At 32.7% G+C, this 11,512-nt stretch overlaps 1 non-coding gene across 1 annotated transcript; it reads right to left on the reverse strand.

Moving 5' to 3' along the window:
• Positions 1 to 9,108: 9,108 nt before the first annotated feature.
• Positions 9,109 to 9,215, reverse strand: LOC126023530 (U6 spliceosomal RNA). The gene has a single exon (XR_007500646.1). It is a non-coding gene; the product is annotated as a U6 spliceosomal RNA (small nuclear RNA).
• Between the last annotated feature and the right edge of the window lie 2,297 nt (positions 9,216 to 11,512).

Genomic DNA, 11,512 nt, shown 5'->3' on the forward strand with positions numbered 1-11,512 from the left:
AATATATGACAAATATGTTTCTGAATTAACCTGAAACATAATTTTATAATGTCCATTCTTCAAAATTTAAATATTTGTAATACATTTATTTTTAAGTGCTTTTCTACAGTAAAGAAGCATATATTGAGTGGGGTTATGAGAGAGTGGATAAAAAGTTAAAATAAAAACTTATCTTCTTTAGTTAGTGATTAAGGATGAGTATAGGTTTTTCTTTTTTCCATTACTATTGCAAGATTGATGTCAAACATGGATCAATTAGTTCTTAAAGTTGATTCCATTGGTTACATGATTTTGATATTTTCCTGTAACATCATCTGCACTAGGCATGGAAAGTTGTTTGGGAACTAACGAGAAAGTTACAATTAAATAAAAAAAGCTACAAAAAAACAGCACAGATAATTTCTTCAATATGAGTTGAAGTTTTGGAATTTAAGCATAGCAGGAATTTAGGATACACAGCAAAATAATGTAAAATGGTATGGGAAAAATTTTCTTCCTATATGTTGGTAACTTTGTATGCTAAGCACATATTTCTTTGGGAGAAGAGAGAAAGGAATGGATGTTATCACAACTGTATCTATCTACCTATCTATCTAGATATATATTTATCATCTATCTATCTCTACTCAGAGCTAATTCATTAGTGGTTCTCTGGAAACCACATAGTGTGCAGGGGTTCAAACCCATATTGGCTGTATGCAAGGCTTTTGCCTTCCTTGCTGTACTATCTTTACAACCTCTCAATAATACTATTTATGCAAATTATACTAAAAAAAATAGAAAACAGGGTATGATTGAAAAATTTGCATGAAAATAGTAAATAATCAAGATGACCATGTAACCAGATTATGGAAATGTTCATGACGATATGATTGTTCATATCGTGTGTTATGATTGTGTGTTAATATTGTGGTGAACAAATATAATAGACACAATAAATAATTTTTGTAAAGATATTTCATAACTGTTACTAGCATGATATATTTTATAGTTATTCTTACTAACATTTTGATGGGTTCTTTAGCATTTTCAAGGAAAAATATTTTGTTTAATCACTCTTTGTTAAGTTTTTCAAAATCATCTTTATCTTCTAAAAGTCCCTAGTTAGTATTTCTTTTGTACATAACCATCACTAATTTTAAATTTTAATATTTAATAGCTGAATGTCAATGTTCAGGTTATTATTTAAAACATTTTGGCATCTAAAACATTGATTTTTTTAATAAATAACATTTTAAAATTTTATTTTGGCTATAATATTACTGGATATGAAAGAAGTAGCTCTATCATTCAAAGATGCTAATTTTTAAGTTTTTATTTTATGAAAGCATCATGATTGAGTATTATAGTTGAATTTTAGACATACAATGCTCCAGCACCAAACCCATTATCAATGTCAACTTCCCTTCACCAATGTCCCCATGTTCCCTCCCACCTCATTACTCCCACCAGCCTGCTATCATAATAGGCACATTTTAAAGTTTGGCTGTTGAAGTTTGTATCTCAAGTTTTTAGGGTTGTTGACTATGTGTTTTCGATATTAAGTTGTACTGTTCCTTTAATCCATAGATGTTTCTAAATCCTTCCCATACTCGTCCCCTGGTGCTTCCTTTTTTCCTTTGTACTTCTCTGAAGTCATTCTATTTGAAGTTACTGTGCTTAAGCTGCTCCATGAATTAGAAATAGTTGTTGTTTCTGTCAATAATATTCAGAAAGACATGCTTGATAAATGAGTAGACATTATAAATACAATAAATAGCATAGGAAAATATTATTATACAGTCTAAATATACAGTACTAATTAAATCCTCTGTGTTACAACTTATTTGCTCAAGTTATTTACAATGGCTTTATGAAATTAACTATGGATGGAAAGTGAGTAAAGAAGGACTGTGGAAAGTAAATAAGCAACAAAAACAAATGCACCTTTTAAAAATGTTGCGTCAAATATGTGAATTAAGAGATAAATGGGAAAAAAAACACTAGTATCTGAGTGGTGCAACTAAGTAATTGTTTTCTTGTATATCCAATATTCTAGACATCATAGTGAGATTAAGAATTATATTTTTAAATGTAAAATTTTCTATAATTAACAGGTAAATGGATGTTTGCAAATTATGTATAACTTATTATTATGTATGAACTTGATACATCAGTTAATTTAAAACACTCAGTCCCACAAAAATATGGCTCAGCTTTCACTTACCATGTTATATTAACTCTGGATATGGCATAAAGTAGAGACCTTGGTGCTTTTTTTTTTTTTTTTTTTTTTGGTTTTTGGGCCACACCCGGCGGTGCTCAGGGGTTACTCCTGGCTGTCTGCTCAGAAATAGCTCCTGGCAGGCATGGGGGACCATATGGGACACCTGGATTTGACCAACCACCTTAGGTTCTGAATTGGCTGCTTGCAAGGCAAACACCGCTGTGCTATTTCTCCGGGCCTGACCTTGGTGCTTTTAAAGTAACTGATGCTCATTGTGATCAGCTACTCATTTTGTAATTCTATGTGTTCCCAATAGGTCAGTTCTGATGTGTCCATTGAGAAAATCCTACTCAGTTCACATATAGTAAAGCATAAAATTCTTTGATTTGACAAACATTTAATAAACAACTTTATTTTTTTAACCTTATTGATTGATTGGTTTTGGGGCCACACCCAGCTGCGCTCAGGGACTACTACTGGCTTCTACACTCTGAAATCGCCACTGGCAGGCTGGGGAACCATCTGGGATGCCAGGGATCAAACCGGGTCCCTCCCTGGCCTGCAAGGCATGCAGGCAAATGCCTTACCACTGTGCTATCTCTCAGCCCCTAATAAACAACTTTAAACAAAGTTAAGTTATTTTTCCTTTGTACCACTGGAAGATATTCAATTACAAAACAGTAGATTAATATCATCTAAATTTTTACTAAGGAGTCTTTCACAGCTTGTTCTCTTTTTTGTTGTTGAATATAAAACTTAAATATTATCTTCAAGTTTCTTATACTCACTATACATTACTTACTATACACTTTACTTTCAACAGATAAGAGATAAAAGTGCAAGTTATCGATGAGTAAATTTTTCATGCCTTGATATGCACCTTGGAAGCAATTGTAAAAAGTATTTTTTGTACCATTGATAATTGGTTTATATTCATTTAAGAATAGCATCTAATGAGACCTTTTATTCTTGTCCAACTTACCTATCTCTAGCTACATATAATTTATTCTTAATTAAACCCTACCTCGAAATAGCAATGTATTTTAATTATTCCTGGTATTATAAATTTTCTCTTTGAATGTAAATATCTCATTTTCCATTAATTACCATGGTTCCTAAGAAATGATATCTAATTTTAACCTTTATTTTATAGATAATTCATTCATATTCCATTCATATTCTAAGATACCATAAAATATATTTTTAAGTAATTTACTTTTCATATTTTGTCTATGTAATAACATTTCTGGTAAAATTTTGTGTTGAGTTCTACCCTTAGACTCAATTTACCTGCGGGCCGCAGGAGGCAAAGTCGGGGTTATCCTTGAGTGCAAAGTCAGTAGTAAGCCTTTTACACTGGGGTGTGTGACCCAAACAACTAAAACAAAACAAAACAAAATAAGATTCCTCTAGCGCAGGGCCACAAAATGTTGTATGGAGGGCCGTTTGCAGCCTGAGGGCAGCGAGTTTGAGATCCCTGCCTTAGATTATAACTTTTATAAGATGTTTGAGGACAGGGCATATAGTTATATTACTAGCATTTTGTTTATGTAATAAACCTTAGTAACTATTTTTAAAACAATTTGTTTAATAAATACAAATGTTATCAGTGTTTTGGGCAGGATTTTGGAGCCATACGCAGTGGTTCTTGGGGATTATTCTCAACACTGTACTCTGGGATCTCTCCCAGCAGTGTTTTAGGAGCTACATAGTGCCAGAGATTGAAAGCTCTTAATTCTGATATCATCCTGGTTATTATTCATAAGTAACCAATTTTACATTATTTATAGTACTCTTTCCTAGGAATAATTACCCTTTATAAATTTGAGTTTCCAGGTGATTATAGAGGGATGATAATATTTATATTATTGTCTGTTCTGAATTTAAAGACGTCATATAGAAGGGCTGGAGAAAGAGCAGAGTGGGTAAGGTGCTTGTCTTGCACATGACTGACCCAGTTTTGATCCTTGCATCCCATATGATACCCTAACACAGCCAGGAGGTAATTCCTAAGTGCAGAGTCAGAAGTAATGCCAGATGTGGCCTAACACCACCACCCCCCCAAAAAAAAACTCATATAGAAATAATTAATAATTTTGGCTCGTTAAAATAATATAACAAAAAAAATCATTACTCAGAATTATTTAACCACTTTGACTGTTTTAAGGTGTTGATTGCTCTTGATTTACTCTTGAAATTCTGGGAATCAAGGTTTCATGCATACTTTTCCTTTGTTTATAACTTTAAGACAAAGTCCTGTGTATTACTATAATCCTCTTCTTAAATGTCACCCCACACATCTAGTTAGTTTGCATCATGAAATAATCTTATTTCAACTTAACTTTTTATCTGTTTAGTTGTTTTAGTGATTCATATTTTTCTCACTATAAAAATGTTCATTAGTGGCTGGAGCAATAGTACAGCAGGTAGGACATTTGCCTTACTCGTGGGCAACTTGTTTGATTTCCTGCACTCCATATGGTAACTAGAGTCAGCCAGAAGTGATCCTTAAATGCAGAGCCAGGAGTTACCCTTACGCACAGACAGATATTGCATCCCTACCAATCATTGGGACAAAGAAATAGTTTTGAGGATAGGCTGCTTGCCATATATGCAAAGAACCTAAGTTGTTCTCTTGCATTGCATATGATACCCAAAACACTGCTAGAAGTGATCCCTGAACATCATTTGGTATGAGCCTCAAACCATATAAAAAGGTAATTACGAAACTAATACTAAACTGGGGCCAAAGCTGTGGCACAAGTGGCAAGGCATCTGCCTTGCGAGCGCTAGCCTAGGATCATGGTTTGATCCTCCATTATTCCATATAGTCCCCCCAAGCCAGTAGCAATTTCTGAGCACATAGCCAGGAGTAACCCCTGATCATCATCAGGTGTGGCCCCAAAACAAAACAAAACAAAACAAAAATACTAAACTAAAAATTTATTTCTTTGATAATAATCCATTATCTTATTTTTCAATAAAATTAAAGTATCATGTTTTATTGTGATATTTGAGAAGCCTAATCATCCACTCAGGTTTATAGTATTTTCAATATCTGGAGTGGCCATGATAGTTTATGGTTTTTGGACCATTAAATACTGCTCTTTAGATGAACTGCTGCTCTGATTGGCCACATATCAAATTATTTTTATTTTGTGTATATGTGGTTAATTTTTTTTTTTTTTTTGGTTTTGGGCCACATCCTTGACACTCAGGGGTTACTCCTGGCTATGTGCTCATAAATCTCTCCTGGCTTGGGGGACCATATGTGATGCTGAAGGATTGAACCAATGGTCTGTCCTAGGCTAGTCTGTGCAAGGCAGATGCCTTACTGCTTGCGCCACAGCTCCGGCTCCTATGAGATTAAATTTTTGAAAGAGTCATTACTGTGTAATTTTCTAAGACAAAAATGTAATCTGGACTTCACCAGTGTGTCAATGATAACTAAGAATTTTATTGGGTTTATAATAGGTAGTATCATAAAAATTAAAAAATAAAAACTTAGAGCCGAAGAGATAGCACAGCAGTAGGACATTTGCCTTGCATGCAGCTGATCCAGGACAGATGGTGATTTGAATCCCAGTATACCATATAGTCACTGTGCCTGTCAGGAGTGACTTCTGATTGCAGAGTCAGGAGTAACTTCTGAGCACTGCCAGGTGTGACCCAAAAACCCAAACTAAACTAAACTAAAATAAAATAAAATAATTTGTAAATGGTTGCCTCAAAGTTATTTTTTTCCAGACCTATCTTAATATTTTGTTTCAATACTTTGGGGAAATAACTAGAGAATATTGTAGATTTATTAGTTAATAATGAGCCTATACAAAACAGAAAACCCATTTCCACTTACCTTTGTGCTTGTTGTTACATGTTTGATAGCATTTTGTGGCACAATCTGAGCACTTATTTGATGTGTTGTTTAGTAACTCTGTGAAATTCATGAATTTCTGAGAGAGATTTTCATATGACTTGTAGCAGGATGCCATATTATTATGCAACTGTTTTAATTCCAGTTCATGTGTTGCTTGGTTGGATATAGGTCCATAGCAAACTGCAATTGATACCAGGACATTAATTGTTTCCTTAAAGTACTACAGTAAATTTTATTCATAACACTATAGATATTCTTTAAAATTCAATGAAAATTATAAAGCAAAATAATAGCTACCTATACACAAAATCCTAATTATATATTGCTCAAATTCAAATTTATTCATGATAAAAATATTTATTACTCAATGGAGCACTAGTTTTTCACATAGGAATTAGCTTTAAAATTAAAATCAGAAGTCTGGAAAGATAGTATAGTGGCACAGTGGCAAGGCATTTACACTAGTCTGATCCAAATTCAATTCCAGGAACAGTTTATGGTAAGTTCCCTGAGCACTACTACAAGGAATGATCTATGAGTACAGAATCTAAAGTAACTCCTGAGTACATCTGGATGTGACCCACATCCCTTAATCTCCCCCCTCCAAAAAAAAAAAGAAAAAAAAAAAACATAAAAGATACAAGCATAGCAATTATTTCAAAATAACATGTCACATTTTATTCTAAAAATAAAGATTTTATTTTGAGACTGGAGACATCAGACTTTACCGAGCCAATGTATTGTAAATTTGAGTTTCTTAAACATTTAAAGTTAAATTTGAAGGATATAAAATTAGAAGACACCATTCTTAAGATAATTTAGAGAATTTTAGAAGACTAGAATCATATTAGGAACTTCCGAAAATCCAGTAAACATCAAAATGTGTTCCATTTATAGATTATTGTATGTGATTTGACTTTTTTAGATTGACAGGTGTTAGTTTATTTTTAATGCAGAAAAATAATAGTTTTTCATTTTTATGATATTTAAATGAGATAAAAAACCATTGGCACTTAAAATTTAAGTTTGATGAAGCCAAATCATACCTCAAAATGTGATTCTTAGGAAAAAAATTATTGACATGATGAAAAAAGTAGGAAGAAATCAAATACTGATAATAACACCTCTGAAAGATCTTTGCAATAAGATGGAGTTGGGAGGAAAAAAATATGATAATGGAAAATGTCCTTCAATGAATGAAATCATCATGAGCATCCTTAAGTAATAGTCAGTGGTCATTTTGTTGTTTCCATTGGTTTTCTAGCTTTTAGAAAAGTGACATTTTTCTTTCAATCTTTAGCATTATTCTTCCTTAAGCAGCAGCTGTCACTGAAAGAGCCTTATAGTAAAAGTTCTCAGGCACTGGTAGATATTATATGACTGTATAGAAATTAAACCTGTTCTCCTCTCTCATGATGTGAAAGCTTTACATGGAAATTTCACAGATCGTGGATTCATTCAAGATGTGATTAGTTCATCCAAAAGAGAAGCTGAGAAAAAAAGTGGAGACTTACTTTTGAGGAATAGTATCGCCTCTCCAGCCAACACAAGTAGATGTAGCAACAGCAAAATTAAAACAGGACACCATGCTTTACATAAACCACAATGTCCTATGAAGAAGCAGGAATATTTTTTTATTAGCATTCTATAGAACATTTATCCTGCTTCTCACTCACCTACCATGCCCTGCTCCTTGCCCTATCAATATGTAAAATATTTTTATATCTGTTTTATTTTTATTAAAAAGAAAGTTTACAAGACCATCCTGCCTTTGTTCAGCCAATATGAAAACCTTTCTATAACTATATCTTATCTCTCATTAATCAATCACATGACATAATGCCTGCCAGTTTCTCTTAAGTCTTGATCCTATTCTTGGTCTGTTTGGTCTATCTTTCTATCTGAGGTCATCTACTGGATGCTGTTTCTATTTTTCCATGCTAATATTAACTTTTAATTACTTAACATTAATTACTTAATATAAGTTCCAATTTATTTTCAGTGATCTCATTCTGTTCTGCTGTACATATTATAAGGAATTAATCTATTCCTTTTAGATTTATAATTTATTGTCCAAATCTTATGTAGACAATATTATATTGTTTTTTTTTCTTTTATTTTGATCATGATAACTGGTTTTCATTTTTGGCTTTTATATCATACCCATAAGTGCATAGGTCTAACCCGTGGCTTTTGTGCTCAGGAGTCAGTTCTTTGGGGGCTCAAAGGACCATATGAAATGCCAGAGATCAAAGCCTGGGTCAGCTGCTCACAAGGCAAACTCACTACCCACTATACTATTGCTCTAGCATTATTGATTATATGGTTTTAATTTCTTGAATTATGTATTTAATCATATGTAAACACATTTTCCTTTTTACTTAGATTTAATTTTAAACTTATTAGTTTAAGATTTTACTTGTATATATTTCTTCTTAAAATATCCACTAGATATTGCACACATATATTTTTTATTATGAAATAAGACACCAATTCTACTTCCTCCATCAAAGTTCTCTAATAATTTGCTACTTATGATATGTTATTTAATCCAATTCTCACTCTTTAATTTGGACTTTCATAATATATTAATTTTCTCACTTCTTTTGATCCTTTTCAAAAATATGTAAAAACAAATTTATTTGGATATAAAGAGAAGGGATAGAGAGAGTATATAAGGAGAGAAAGAGAACATGGGCTTCTCCAGGGTGAGAAAAAAAAAACACAAGTATACATCAAAAACAAAAATGTATGAGTCATTTCTCCACAAAGGGGAAATCCGCCCTAAAGAAAGATGTACACATCTCAGGTAGATGGGTCTATGAGGCAAGGTCTTTTGATCTTTTAAAAATAGCCCCAATTTATTTTCTTAATTATAGTTTAGGAAGTTACAATAGTGTGAAAATATATGGTGCTAATATTCAAATTTATTATCACTACATTATCAAAGTATTCATGACCATTGTTGGGTAAATTTGATGGCATTTTACTTTTTATTTAGTCAGTAGTAGAGATTATCTTTTTTTATAATATGGAACGCTTCACGAATTTGCATGTCATCCTTGCACAGAGGCCATGCTAATCTTCTCTGTATCATTCCAATTTTAGTATATGTGCTGTCGAAGCGAGCACAGTAGAGATTATCTTATCTATGGCAATTTCCTTCTTGTTTTCTCTTTCTGACATCATATTATTTGCTTAAAAGGTTACTTGGCTTTTTTCCTTATGTTTACATTTCATAAATTTTCTGAAATTTTGAACAGTTCAATTTATAAAATCTTCTACTATATACAACGAGAACTTCATTACTGTCACTATCTCGTTCAACTGATCTATTATACTATTATATAAGAAGACAGTATATAAATCATTATCCATTTACTTGGGACCATTTACTTTGGTGATGATGATAATGCAGAATTTTTTAAAGGCACACAGTTACCTTTGGAGGAATGAAAATGTAGGGATAGAAATTTTCTACCTTGTATCTTAGTTTAGGTAGTTATATATGTCTATAGTTTTCAAGTACTCAAAGTAAATTAATATTTATTTATTTATTTATTTATTTATTTATTATTTTTGGGGGGGTTTGGGCCACACCCGGCAGTGCTCAGGGGTGACTCCTGGCTGTCTGCTCAGAAATAGCTCCTGGCAGGCACGGGGGACCATATAGGACACCGGGATTCGAACCAACCACCTTTGGTCCTGGATCGGCTGCTTGCAAGGTAAACATCACTGTGCTATCTCTCTGGGCCCTTATATTTAAATTATACTACAATAATCTTGATTTAAAATTACAGTTTTCTTGGGGGGTTGCTCCCGATGGCCCTACGGGATAAGTCCTGGCTTTGTGCTCAAAAATTACTTCTGATGAGCTTAGAGCACTATATGAGATGTTAAGGATTAAACTTAAGACAGTGTGTGAAGGGAAATGCCATATCTAGTGTATTCACTCTCTGGCCCTGAAATGTAGCTCAGAGGTAGAACACTTATTTTCACATATGAGGTTTTATGTTTATCTTACTACTCTCGCCTCACAAAATATAATTTTTAAAGCTAACATAAACAGTTGGTAAGGTTCTGTATTCCCATAAAAGAGAATAAAATAAGTCCTTAGAGAACAATGACAAAAATATGATACCAAAAACATATTTGAACTAGAAAATTAAAATATAAATAAAAAAGCTATTTATTAATTATAAATATGAAAAATAGGGTATAATGTCCAAATACAGTAAAAAATGCAGAATCATTTAATTAAAATTCTGGAAAAATAACTTGAAATATTCATTGCTGGAACTGGAGAGATAGCACAGGGCCAAAGGCATCTTCCTTGCATATGACTGATGTGAGGTACCAAGGACTGATGTGAGGTACAACTCTGGAACTGCATATGGTCACCAAGATCTCCAGGAACAATGCTTCAACAGAGATTAAGGACCACTACAAAGTGTGACCCAAATGCCACAAAGCACTTTTGAATTTTCCATAGGTAAAGGACAAAACTTACCATCTTTGATTTTTTTTCTCAGTACCTTTTATACATATAATCTATCTTTATTGTTTGTTTTCAAAATAACCTTTTGTTTTTGTCTCAGCAGCTCATGATTTAAATATCATGATTTAAATAAGCACCTCCTTTAAATATCTTTTAACCTTCAGTCTCTCTATTCCAGAAGTTCTTACCTTTAACAGCTCTGTTCTCTGACATTTCAATTGTGTTCTCAACTCTCATTTCTCTTCTATTTTCAGTGCCACCATCTAGCTCTATCTCTTGTACATCATGAGTATCTTTTCAAAGAAAAAAGATAATGTATAAAAACGTCACTCATTTCTTTATTCTTCTTTTCCTTTCTCACTGTTTAGATACTCCCAATTTTCTAGCTTGCTACTGTTTAAAATGCAACATTTTCTTTACAGACACAGAAACTATTGACTTTACAAAAATTGAGCTTAAATTACCTACCCTGATAGATTCAAAGAAAAAAATTGCATTACAAGGAATACAAATTGATAAATATCTCACAAAACTTATTATATATCTCTAATTTTATAAGTCCTTTAGGCCATTGCCAATGAAAATATTGAATGGTGACAATGTACTATCTCTCCCTGAACACATACCATCAAATATACAGAGAAGAGGACTTCATTTGCAGAAGGTTAATTTCTACAGTATTATCTACTAAGCTGATGCCTTCAATTTCATAACCAATATTTATACATTGGAAGTGTTTCTGTTCATATATGAATAAAATATTTTGCGATATATTTACAAATAAAAAATCCACCTAGAGATACAATTTAATATCAAGTTGAACAGGGCTGGAGAGATAACAAAGGTATTAAGGCAAATGCCATACACTTGCCTGACTCTTATTTGATCCTAGCACTAGAGGGCCTAAGAGTTTTGTGTGTACAAACTAAGA

Source organism: Suncus etruscus, chromosome 11, assembly GCF_024139225.1.
Source record: "Suncus etruscus isolate mSunEtr1 chromosome 11, mSunEtr1.pri.cur, whole genome shotgun sequence".
NCBI lineage: Eukaryota > Metazoa > Chordata > Mammalia > Eulipotyphla > Soricidae > Suncus > Suncus etruscus.